Source organism: Lepidochelys kempii, chromosome 4 (genome assembly GCF_965140285.1).
Source record: "Lepidochelys kempii isolate rLepKem1 chromosome 4, rLepKem1.hap1, whole genome shotgun sequence".
Classification (NCBI taxonomy): domain Eukaryota; kingdom Metazoa; phylum Chordata; order Testudines; family Cheloniidae; genus Lepidochelys; species Lepidochelys kempii.
In genome coordinates this window covers 39,431,473-39,444,698 of record NC_136383.1, presented here as the reverse complement: position 1 = coordinate 39,444,698, position 13,226 = coordinate 39,431,473, and positions in this window count along the sequence as shown.

Below are 13,226 nucleotides of genomic sequence, written 5' to 3'. Positions count from 1 at the left end.
GTGTCTGACTGGAATCTGAAAAGCAATACATCTTAGATGTTTTCCTGCTGTTTGTCACAGGTGTGATGTACATACTATGGGACAAACAAGAGAGCCACAGTGCTGTTGGTGATTTATCTTAAAAGGCAGAAGTGGTAGAGAAGCCAAAACATATGAGGCGTGTGGGTCAGGGATTGGTTGAGGAGGTTTGTATACAAAGCTGATTAGCATTTGAAAATCCAAATTGGGAGGGATTGGTGAAATTGTGACCAATTATTTTGCCTTAAGATTTTTGCCCATTCCCAGTGCTGAGACATCCCAGAAAGCTTTGAGTTCTGTTTCCTCTATAACTGACAGGAGCGAGGCCCTACGAGCACACTTTTGCATTGCTTTAAAATAAAGTTTATGGGAAACACACACATTAGGAACATGAGAAAGATAAATGGTGCTGCAGACTTGAAGGTGACACAAACATCCACAGAGAGGTGAAGAAAAGATACTTCTGCTTGAAAGTTTCACCTATGGGTGGAAACTCATTTCATACTTCCTGCTACTTGCAAATAACTTCAAAACTAAACAAAAATTATGTTAGCGTTTATGGCTGCAATTTCCCAGCAACTCAGTCAAAAAAATAAATAATATTGCCCTAATTAAATTGATCTCTCCCCATGCTGAACTGTTTGAAGTCACTTCATTATATTACATTTTAAACCTGGTTAACGTATTTGAATACAGACTTTGAGATGTTGATTTCATTTCAGACAGGGATTCAAAGATTCCTAATCCTAATGCAAACTAAAAAGGCGGCCACCGGGGGGCCGGTCCACCGCTGGCCTGGCAGCCACCGGAAAGCGAGCAATTAGATCCTCAATAGCTGAGCACACCTTTATGAAAACTTATTCAACACAAGAATGGCCATAGTGGGTCAGACAAAGGTCCATCTAGCCCAATACCCTGTCTTCCGACAGTGGTCAATCCCAGGTGTTTCAGAGGGAATGAAGAAAATGGGTAATCACATGATCCACCCCATCGCCCATTCCCAGCTTTGGGCTAACAGAGGCTAGGACGCCATCCCTTTTTCTAAAAGATTTTGCAATTTAAAAACAAATTCACCCAGTCCCTTAACTGTCATCATAAAGGCACACGTACATTAGAGAAGCAATCTGCTACAAATAAGTGGAACAACTTCTATATTTCTGCCTTTCGTGTCTGACTCTCCAGGCCAAATGTTGAACAGGCCTCCTTAAAGGCTTCCTCAACATTTGTAGGCAGATTTATTTGCATGGCAAATTGGTCAGTTACATGTCCTTTCTGGATTTGCATAAGACTTTCTGCAAATGCCAAAGTTTGGCCCTAAAAGATCTGTTAGCTAGCACTCAAACAGGAAGCTAAAACCTACTTCTAAAGCAGATAGGTAATTTATTGACTGGCTTTGAAATAGCGGCTCCACCTCTTCAGTATCCACTTCCTGTCCATTAATCCTTCCCAGAAGGTCAGGAATAATATTATCCATTTTTATAAATAAAATAGTGCATGCCAAGAAGGGACACCATCATGGTGAGTTGTCCGAACTCCCTACAACAAGTTATCATGTCTATGTTAAAGAGAGGGGAAAACTGGAAAAGAAACAGATTTGTTTTATACTTCCAGCTATGCACAACAGAAGCAGGAAACAGCCCCTCTGCCCATCCCAGATAAAAGCATGTATTGCTGCAGCCAGGGTTTCACCTTCCACTCTACTTCCTCAATCAGCCCAATCGAGAAGAAACTTCAACTGGTCCAGGGTGTTGGAACAACTCCTGACAGCATCACCTTGGCAACAGCTTATTGGGCCATGTTCAATGCACTGCAGCGTCTCCCCACTGCAGGATTTGCTTTGAGGTCCTAGCCCATGGAATGAAAGTACTGCTCAGTGAAAGTAAAGGAAAGAGGAAGCCAGCCCTTAATTCACAGAATGTGCCTTTTCTAGTTTGGAGTTTATTTATTGTTCCAAGGCAGCCCAATCTATGTAGAACAAAAACAAAAACCCACAACCAAGTTTCGGCTAGGCCAGGAGCTAAGTCTTAGCAGCTCAATTATTTATATGACTTACCAGCAATACTTATCCCACCCAAAAAAGAAGTTTCAAGTAGGCAATCTGTGATTTCATTTTGTATGAAATGTCTTCCAAAGAACTTATGGAATATAGAAGTAAAGATTTCAAAAGCAAGTACAATCTGAAGTGATTCCCTCACCCCCTTAACCTTGTATCCAATATGGACAAAGTAAATCACTTCATGTTAATTTGCTGCGGAAAGAATCCCTTCTGCAGATAGGCATCTAGCAGCACATATACTCACGCAATATAAAAGTGGCCAAGGACAGTCAGTCATTTGATGTTTGCCAAAGGTGCTATCATCAGCTGGATGTAGACTAGGGCTGAGATACAGTGCTTGCCATGAAGTGTAGGAAAAAGAGAGAGTGGACAAGCAAAACTACAGAAATGTAGTTGTTTCAGACATGCTGCAGTTAAAGTAATGCAAGAAAAAGCATTGTAACAGGGTTTACTCACTACTCTGCACTTCCTCATGGCCAGGCATGGCATCACAATGTCCTTGTGGGGTAACAGCCCTTGTCAACATTCACTCTGGGGCGGTGGTGGTTTCTTTTGGAGAACTCATATCCTTCCAGCCAGGGCACAGTCTTTAGCCCATTCCTTCCAGGGTCAGCTACCCAAATTAAAGTTCAAAACTCTCTTAACAGAGATCAAAAGCTTCCACCCTCTCCACAGCTCTTCTTCAGCCCGGTCACATTCTGCCTGCAGCCCCCTCGCTGGGCTCACCTACCCTTGTACACCACTTCCTTGGGGCTGATAGGGGAATCCAGTCCCAACCTCAATTCTGGGTTACAGCCCAGAGCCCTGTACTGCACAGCTAAATCAAATATTCTACCCACAGTACAGTTTTCCCTACAACATTTCCTTCCTCACCTCTTTACTTCCCTTCTAGGTCTCCCCATCTGCTCTTTGGGTGTTCACTTAAGACCCTGCAGACACCTTTTGACTCCCTGCATTCTCTTTCCTCCAGCCCTTCCTCAGCTGGGCCCACTCAGTAGTTAAACCTGGAATCACCTAATTTCTCTCAGGTGGGGCCCATTCTGTAATCAGGGCTGGCTTAGTCAGGGGCTCTCTTTTATTATCTCAGAGCTCTGGATGATCTCTGAGTGTTGATCTCTCTCTCTCTCTCTCTCCATATATATATGAATTTTATTGTCAGGCTCAGGCTCTGGCTCTGACCCTCTTACACCAATCCTGTAACTGACGTCTACTCTGGGTTATCTGTTTTCTTCTAATGAGATTGGGCCAGCCAATGGTGCCATGCTGCATTCCATAAACTGAGGATCTGGCCCATTGTTCTCATGTTGTTGCAGATTCTGCCACCCTTATGTTGACTGGTACAATACCCCACAAGCAAGCCCCATTGAAATCAGTGTTAGTAAAGTGAGGTTTTACTCAGTGTGAGTAGGGGTGGCAGAATCTTGCCTTTGATGTCTAACAATTCTTTCTACACATAGCAATGTAAATTAAAGGCTGTTTTCTAAATACTACACTTTTAAAAGTAGATTTTCTCCCTGCCTAATGCAGCTGTCTTCTTGTCCTTAAGATGCAGCATGTTGCAGTCACTGTGTTTTCTCTGTCATGGAAAATTTCTCTTTGTTCAGTCTTTGGGCCCAATTCTGAGAAGTGCTGAGCACCCACTAGTTCAGTGGGAGTTCAGGGTGCTCAGTACCTTGCAGGAAGCACTTAGTGCCTCTTAGGGTTAAGGCCTTTCTTTGATGTTTTTTCTTGACCTGAAATGAAAACAGATCTAGACTGAAGAGTATGTTTTACTCTGTGAGTATGAGCATGAAAAACATGGTTCCTGTGACTTGGAATCACCTTTGCCATAGCCTGTGGAGGTTCTTTACCTTGTGTAAGATTTTGTGTTTAGGTAACAACTGTAGCACCTCTGTCTTGTCTATTTAGATCAGTCTGTGTTGTGACCCTGTGTATCATATCAGTGCACTTCCATTTTCTCAGACATTATACAAAGAAGTATCTGACAGATGTTCAAGGAGCAGATTTATACCACACAGATTTATACATGGGGAGAATTGATGCATTCTGACTTGGATGGTTAGTATATATTTTTGAAAGTCATAACATTTCAACAGAGAAGATAGTTTAACATTTTATTATTTTGCAAATGTCAGTTGCATCCATGCTACAATTATCTGTGCATTTGACCATCACCAGCATGAATACACAGTCAAGTAATTGAAAACAATCATCCCACTAGATATGAAATTGTTCTTTTGTGAAAGGAGTTGTGCTGAAGGGTTGCCACGTTGTCAGAAGTTCAGACAAATATAGGCCAAGATGAGCTTGTCTTTTAGCCAAAAAGCTCCCCAAGGTTGGAAAGACCCTCAAGGGAAATTAGGATTAAAGGGGTTTAGTTGATGGCCCTTACTGGTTATCTAGCACCGTTTTGGTTTCACAGGGAGATGAAGCTGTCCATAAAAGGAAAAGTACAGGCAAGCTTAACGCAGACCAAGAGAGAGGAAAAGGAGGAGAAATGATGTGGGAAATCAGCCATGAATTTTGTTGCGGTGCCATAATTGTTAGATGAACAGTAGGAGTAAGGGAAATATAGAAGATAATTATTTAGACCTCGCTGGAAGATCTGTTATTTTCTAAAAGGTATTTATGGACTGGACAGCCCCACAGCGTTTGGCATTTTATAAAACCTCCAGCTTTGTGAATCAGTTTTTATGATGGTGGCAGGACAACAAACATAACAGTGTCTAGTAGAATGGAGAAAACATCCTCCCCAGAACAAAAATGGTGGAATAGTAAACTGGGTGCCTTGTATAAATAGACAGGGATGAACATGAAGAAAAAAGACCCCAAAAATTGTGAAAAGAAACCACCACAGGAAAAATATGTATCTCGCTTTCTGTGTTTTTTGACAGGTGGGATCCGAATTTGCTCCATGGTTAAGAATCAAAAAGAGATCCAAAAATCAGTCGGCATGCTTCTTCCAGGTCCAGTTATAAAGTAGCTATATCTCCTGAGTGGGTCTAAAAATGGGATTTTTTTCTTTTTTTCTTCATGAAAAGAGTCGGCGCTGGCCCTGGCCTTGCTGACTTTCTTGGTTTCCTATAGATGCCAACAGACCTGGCAACAACAGTCTATTTGGATGATCTTCATCTGCTTTTTCTATCCTATGCTTTTCCCAGGTTAGTCATTACTGATGGGGAGTTTACAGAAAGCCTCTGAAGACAGTATGTAAAAGTGAAGAGTTAAAATGGCATGCTTGAAGAGAGGTTACATCAAGTTGCTTCTATCATTTGGCTGGGCCAATATTTTTCTTGCCCATTCTGTCAAAGTAAAGTATCTACACTTTATATGCTAATCTCTAGTGTTTTCATTAGAGCAATTTCCCCCCTCAGCTGGTCATCCAAGTGTGGGAAATGTAGAAAAACCATGATGCTACTTGTTTGTATTCTAGTGTAACATACCACCAATTCTGTAATATAACACCAGTTCTGTGTGGCACGTTATCAAATGCAATAAAGTACATCTTCAGTTCATCTACTGCTGCTTATCTACCACATATCACCACTGCTTATGATCTTAGAAACAACTTGCTGTGGAAGTTAGGAGGTCACAGAAAGGGGAAGATTATGGTATGCAAATATCCTTAGCACGAAAATGAGGCAAGAAACACAGAACACATGGGGCCAAATGGTGCCACCTCTCAACAAAGCTCAAAAATATGGCTTTGAGTGGACTGTTTTGCCCCTTAGCCTGCTGGGTTGGCGTGGAATAGCTGCACTGGTGCTCCAGCGGTAGAGACAAATTCCTATACACCTCATACACTGGTTGTCACCTACAGCAGCACAGACCTGTCTAGTGCCTCCACCCGCAGCCCTCCATTCTGTTGCAAAGAAAGGCACGACAGAGTCCGAGGGGCACAGAGACTTCCCAGCACACACCCTGCTCTCAGCACCGTACAGCTATTCTGCTTGTATTCTGGTTTTGTATATAAACAGAGGGTAAGGCAGCACATGTGACTTAATATAGTGGTTGATTTGTTTCTAAAATGTTTGGGAGGTTTCCTGCCCTAGGAGGTGCCAGCTTTCATTCTTTTACACAGCAAAAGTGAGCAAAATTGAAGGACATGTCATCTGATCTTATGAGGTCTTGCCCAAGAAAAGCAAGTATGTCTTAGACCACTTCACCTATTTACATTGTAGAGACAGTCTCCCTTTGTACAGCTTACAGCCGGTCTAGAGTGTCTTCTAGCTTGAGATGCAGGACTGAAGGAGATAGGCCTGGGAAATACTTCTCTAACCACAACGCGTTTTCAGTGTGTATATTTTCCTCACATAATGTGCCTGAACTGTTTTAAGCATTCTGCTCAATTTTACATAAGGTGGTTACATCTTGGCAAAAGGAAATAGGATCTTATGTACAATGTCCGTGTACAACGTAGCCTGTGCAATATAAAGTGATGTTTCCTGGCCAATGCAATCTTATAACAAATATATACATGTGGTACTTAGTTACAGCTCTGAGAGTGGGAGGGGGAGCTGCACTGCCTGAGTGGCGGAGGTACAGAACGTCCCAGCATGAAAATGTTACATTTCTTCTGGGAGGATTAGATCCTCAAGAGCTGAACACATCTTTAGGAAACTTGCGGCCAGAGGTGGCGCCGGCCCTGGCCTTTCAGCCAAACAAGTCAGTATGTACAGTTTCCCTCTGGGTGTCTTCTTAGGGAAAGGACCGAGAATATCCACAGCAACATGGAACCTCAATTATGGGGAGTGGCTGGAGAGGGGCCTTGACCGGGTCATATTTCACCTGGGAGCCATACAAACTCTTCCTCAAAGTCTAACTTCTTCATTACCCCTAGAGTGCAGAGGAGAACCTCCTGACAATCAGTCCATCCCTTGTCTTTAAGCTGTGCTATGTGGAAGAATCTTTTAATCTACTTAAGAGCCATTTGATCTCTTATTTGATCTATATTGTTTGATAAATCCATCATCTATGACTTTAGGTCTTCCTGTGGGAAAGCCAACCACAGGTGGATAAAAAAGGAGGAAAACACCACTAATACATCCCCATTTACGCTCACCATTATTGTCTCACTAGCAGGCAGGAGGAAATAGTTTGCCCTGCTTTCATCATAGAAATAGATGACCTGATGGCTTCTGCACAGAACATAAAATCTTTCCACACAAAGCGCCTGAGTGTCTGCATCACTTCTAGGGCTTTGTCAGACCTGCCTTCTGGTCCCTATCAGCGTGGTTCCATTACAGCCACCCTTCCAGGCCTGCCCCAGGCTGGAACAATGGGTGTTGGGGGTGTGAAGCTTCACATAGTTAGAGCGACCAAAAGCATGCTTTCATTCATATACTGCATTTGCAGTTTTGTTTAGTTGTGTTCAGTACCCCGCAACATCTTCCCCTGGGATTTCACCCTGGTGTGGAATAACAATGCCCAACACCCCTGGAAAGTCATGGGAGAATGGGGAGCATAGCCCATGACAATCTGGGGGCTTTGGGAAGCCTGCTTCCTCTGCTTTGCAGAGTGTCTTTCAAAAATTTAAAATCTCAGATTTCTTATAAAAGTACAGGAAGACTTGGGAGACTCTAACCACATTCATATGCACAAGAACGTTTTCATGGTTTCTTCAAGTGATTTTTCTTTTTTAATTTCAGTGAAAATAGTTTTCTTCTTGAATTAAAAACATTTCCCTGCCATGATGGAAACTCCAGCACAACAGTCTGTGCTAGGGCTTGAGAACCAGAAAATGAAACACGACCATAGGAAGTACAGAGAATTAAACAAACCAGAAGAATTTCCCTGCCCAAGCTGAGGGGAAGGCACATGTTAAAAGAGAGAGAACCAGCAAAACTGGTGAAGACTGAATTTCATTTTTTTAAAAAATAGTTGAATTCTTTCATCCCAGGGACACACTTGGTAAAAAAATACATAATGTGACTTCCTGCATAACCTCCTTCTGACCACATTGTACATCATAGTCATCCATGTGGCTGTCTCTCTAGCATGTGTTAATATACTAATTGCTCATCCTGTTTTCTGAATTATTCTCAATTTTTCACTACTGTCAGCTACTTGGAGTGATCAACAGGACATGATATTCACACCCTTCAACTGCATCTATTACTCAGCTCCAGTATGTATATTAAGACCTGGAAATAACTTTGAGTTAAAGTTTCCTTTTCTCAGAGCACTTTCTCTCCTTTGGTTTCACTGAAGGAAGATACAACCGATGGTTTGTGCTGTCTCCATTTTAAATGTGCCTTCTATATTGGAGGAAATGCTTACAGTTGAGATTTGCCAATATTTTTGGGAGGCCTAACCCTTTCCTCCCACATTTACTTCCTCCATGCCTAGCAAACTTTAGATATTCCTAAACTATTTCTGTCTCTCAAATGAAGGAGGTTATGAATGGGAAGTGACGAATTGGAGGTCTTTTCTGTACCACTTTGGAATTGTGGATGACCTTCTGAAATTATAGAAATTAATGTATGATAAAATGCCTGTGTGTATGGGGATCCAACATGAGTTAACAGGGTTGTGTATTGTCATGGGTGGTCCTTTCCTCCCACGCCCCAAAAAAAAGAAGAAGAAGAAGAAGGAAACGTGGTAAAAGAACTAGAAAACAGCAAGAAAAACAGAAAGAAAAACTCTGAAACCTCCAAGAAGGAAAATCTTGTAAATCAAAAATGATCAAAGAAACAGTCTCCAGCCAAATACTTAAATTCAGAGACGTAAAGGAAAGACACAGCAGATGACGTAGGACCCTCAAGAAACTCCAGTCTCAAGGTTCCGCACAAAGAAAAGGACTGTATAGACATCATCGTGACCACCAGGTGTTTGCCGTGTGTTTGCCTCGTACTGCTCTTCTTCACTGAAATCTCATCTCGGCTCTGTACCATGCTTCACTTCCAGCAGAAGAAAATGAACAGAGAGAGCTTGGAGCATCTGAAGAAAATGAGTGGAAATTTCCCCTCACAATGCATACATGAAAGGGCAGCTTCCAAGCCCACCCAGGATGTTGCCCAACTTCCAGTGTCCCAGAAGGAGAAGGCTATCTTCAGCATCTTTAGCAAAAACCTCACCCAAAGTGCCTGGAATGGGCTTCCATAGTCAGGTTCCAAAGTGGGACACTCAGCTTGAAGGATCCTGACATCTCCAGTGCCATGCCTGTCCTGGGAGCGTGAGTATGCGAGTGTGAGTGGAACCACCCCCTGCCCCGCCCCGTTCTTTTGAGCTTAGCTATCAGAATAATAAACATGCTGCTTTCTGCCAAACTCTGGTGGCTCATTAGTCTTCCCTAAGCTTCCTAGTTGGCCCAATTTTGGGTAACATTAATGGTGGAGAACGCAGGTTGCTTAGTGGAGGATTTGACACAAGAGTAGGGGTCCCCGGTGCCCCCTGGTAGTCTCTTGAGTGGGTCCGGCTCGAGCCTGCGTGAAATAGTGGTAGGCTAGCAACCCACTGCAGGAAGAAAAGGACAGCACTGTTCAGTGTGCCACTGTGGGGTAAGGGGAAGAAAAAGGCAAAACAGCCCAAGCGAGAACACACCCGCCACCCGGGGTGTTATTAGAATGGCTCCAAAAGAAAGGGGCAGACCCCTGGATGCCAGGAGCGGTTCCACCTTGGAGTACAATTCCTGAACTAGAGCTCATGTTGGATAAATATGTACTTATTTTCGGTCCCAAAAAGGCGGGACTGGATCATGTGGCCGCCTGGCTGCTGTGGCAAGCAGGCTGGCAATGGCAGGCGGCAAAGAGTCGGATTGCCACGGAAATCGATTCACTCAAGGACTGATGTAATGAGCTGGAGAAGGAAGGGGACATGTGGAAGGCGCAGGCTCTGACTGCTAGCGCCCAGGCGCCTTTCCTCTCTGTAGCCACAGTGCAGGTGGCGGCAGCAGAGCAGGAGCGGGAGCGGGTGGAAGTAGAGAATGCCACTCTGAGCCAGGCAGTAACCTGCCTGAAGGATCTGGTCCTGGAGGGGTCCGCCTGGGAGAACAGGGTCCTGGGGGCGGGGCTTATTCAGCCTGGGTCACCGCCATTCGGGTGAAAGCCCAGAGGGGCGTGGGACCATATGATGATTGGGATGGGGATATCTGGTGTGATCCGGATCCCCCGGATGCAGACCCCAGATGGCCGGACCCCAGACACCGTCTTGCGGCCGTCCGGAGGCTGGTCCGAAACTATGGGCCTGCGCCTGCAGGGGGCGGGGCAGCCCCGATACCGGACACACTGTGGCAGAGACCGAGTTGACTCCCGCACAAACAATAGAGTTAGCAAAAACCCTGGCTGTCCCCTCGTGCTCCGGGTTCAGCGGGTGGGCCCGGGATATGGTGACCCTGTGTTTGGATCAGGGACTGAACCTCGCTGAGACCCGGCAGGTGTTAAAAGCCACGTCCGGGTTGAGAGGAGATTTAGCAGCAAGCCGGTCATTCCGCACACAATAGCATCTTTGATATGTTGGCGGGGACGGCACGTGCCGTGGGGCCACATGCGTTGTTGGTAGAGTTTGTTTCGGCGGCTGCTGCGCCTGGGGAAGACCCCATCCGGTTCATAGAGAGAATGGTTCTCCTGGCATGTTTGTGTGGCCGGGCTGTGGCTGCCACAGCAGGAGGGCAGGTGCCCCCAGCCATAGCTCAAATAGCTCTGCCTCCGGAGGAATTGAGGCTGATTGCTAAGGGTCTCCCAGTCCACGTGCAGCAGGCCATCGGGAGATGGAGGCCTGGGGAACCCCGGAGATGGAAGGTTTATTTTTTGTTAGGTTCTCTAATAATCATTTTGTTGTTAAGTTTTGCGCTTGATACATTGGTATGGTGAGTTACATTTTCTTGTATTGTTAATTCCACTTTACTGTAGTACTCCTACAAATCATATTTGTTGTGTGTACTTAAGGGTTAGGGTTGACTTTTATTGTTTGATAGCTATTGCAGCATCAAACTTGGGCCTCATTTTGTTTGTCAAATTGTGATTATTTGCATTTGTGTTTATATTATATCTAGTGTTTAGTCAATTGTAATGGTTTTAGTTATATTCACCTGGTTATGATTGTTTGGTTTGTTTGCAACGGATCACCTGTGCCCTACAATGACAACTACTGTAATAATCATAGATCAAGTGGTGAAGTGTTGTAGGAGCAGCAGTGATCTGTATGCTCTGTATGACTTTGCTATGTATAACCTGTATGCTCCAAAGGTCTGTTACACTTCCGCCCCCCGTTTTGTCTCCTGTCCCTCTTTGAAGACCTGTGAAATGGCTTTCCCTCTCCCCCTCGCTCCTGGAATGCTTGTGGGATGAATGGACTGGTTGAACAGCTGGAAGATCAGAAGAGCTCCCAGGTAGACAAGGTGCCTGGGACTCTAATTAGGCAGCAATCACACACCCAGTGCATGGACACTGGCTGACCAACCAGACGCGGCCAAGTCATCTCTAGTTGCAGGCCATAAGGAGCAGGTTTTTAAAAGGGGAAGGGGCCACGTGCTCAGGAGTGCACTCACAAGCTTGTACCTCCTGTGAAGACCCTTCACCCGGAGTGCTTGGCCAGTGATTCACTGTATTGCATTCCATCGTGCCTCGGGGAGACTGACCTCCATCGCGCCGTCCATCACCGCGCTTCGGCTTCTTTTCAGCTTAGCTATCAGTCTATTAAACGCGCTGCTTTCTGTCAGACTCTGGTGGGTCATTAGTCCTCCCTTAGCCTACTAGCTCCGCTCCAAAGCCCTGGTTGTGAGCATTGGAAACACCTTGCGCATTATCCTGCAGTATGTGCAGAACCTGGCTAGGAGACACCAGCATGAGGATGATTGTGAGGAGGACATGGACACAGACGTTCCTGAAAGCATGGGATGTGCCAATTGGGACATCGTGGCAGCAGTGGGGCAGGGTGATACAGTGGAATGCCAGTTCTGGGCCCAGCAAACAAGCACAGACTGCTGGGACCACATAGTGTTGCAGGTATGGGATGATTCCCTTGTGGCTGTGAAAATTTCGCATGCGTAAGGCCACTTTCGTGGAACTTTGTGAGTTACTTTTCCCCCGCCCTGATGCACAGGAATACCAAGATGAGAGCTGCCCAGACAGTTGAGAAGCGAGTGGCGATAGCCCTGTGGAAGCTTGCAATGCTTGACTGCTGCCAGTCAGTCGGGAACCATTCGGAGTGGGCAAATCTACTGTGGGGGCTGCTGTGATCCAAGTAGCCAATGCAATCAGTGACCTTCAGCTAACAAGGGTAGTGACTCTGGGAAATGTGCAGGTCATAGTGGATGGCTTTCCTGAAATGGGATTCCCTAACTGTGGTGGGGCAATAAACGGAACACATATCCCTATCTTGGCACTGGACCACCTTGCCAACCAGTACATAAACTTCAAGGGTACTTCTCAATGGTGCTGCAAGCACTGGTGGATCACAAGGGTCGTTTCACCGACATCAGTGTGGGATGGCCGGGAAAGGTGCATGACGCTTGCATCTTAGAAACTCCAGGCTGTTTGAACAGCTGCAAGAAGAGACTTGCTTCCCAGACCAGAAAATTACCATTGGGGATGTTGAAATGCCAGTAGTTATCCTTGGGGACCCAGCCTACCCCTTCCTCCTATGGCTCATGAAGCTGTACACAGGCAGCCTGGACAGTGGTAAGGAGCAGTTCAACTATAGGCTGAGCAAGTGGTAGAATGTGCTTTTGGACATTTAAAAGCTTGCTGGCGCTGTTTGCTGACTAGGTTAGACCTCAGCGCAAACAATATTCCCATTGTTATTGCTGCTTGCTGTGTACTCCATAATATGTGGAGAATAAGGGGGAGACTTTACGACAGGGTGGGAAGTTGAGGCAAATCGCCTGGTGGCCAATTTTGAGCAGCCAGGCACCAGGGTAATTAGAAGAGCACAGCTAGGTGCGCTGCACATCAGAGAGGCTTTGAAAAACAGTTTCATGACTGGCCAGGCTACAGTGTGACAGTTGTGTGTGTTTCTTCTTGATGCAAAATGGCCCCCTTTGTTGAATTTACTTCCCTGTAAGCCAATCCCTCTCCCCCCTTTGACCACAGCTGGCAAAGGAAATAAAGTCCCTATTGTTTTGAATCCATGCATTCTTTATTTAAAAAAAAAAGGGAGGTCACTGACAAGGTAGCCCATGTGGGGTGGGGGAGGAGGGAAAGACAAGACCACA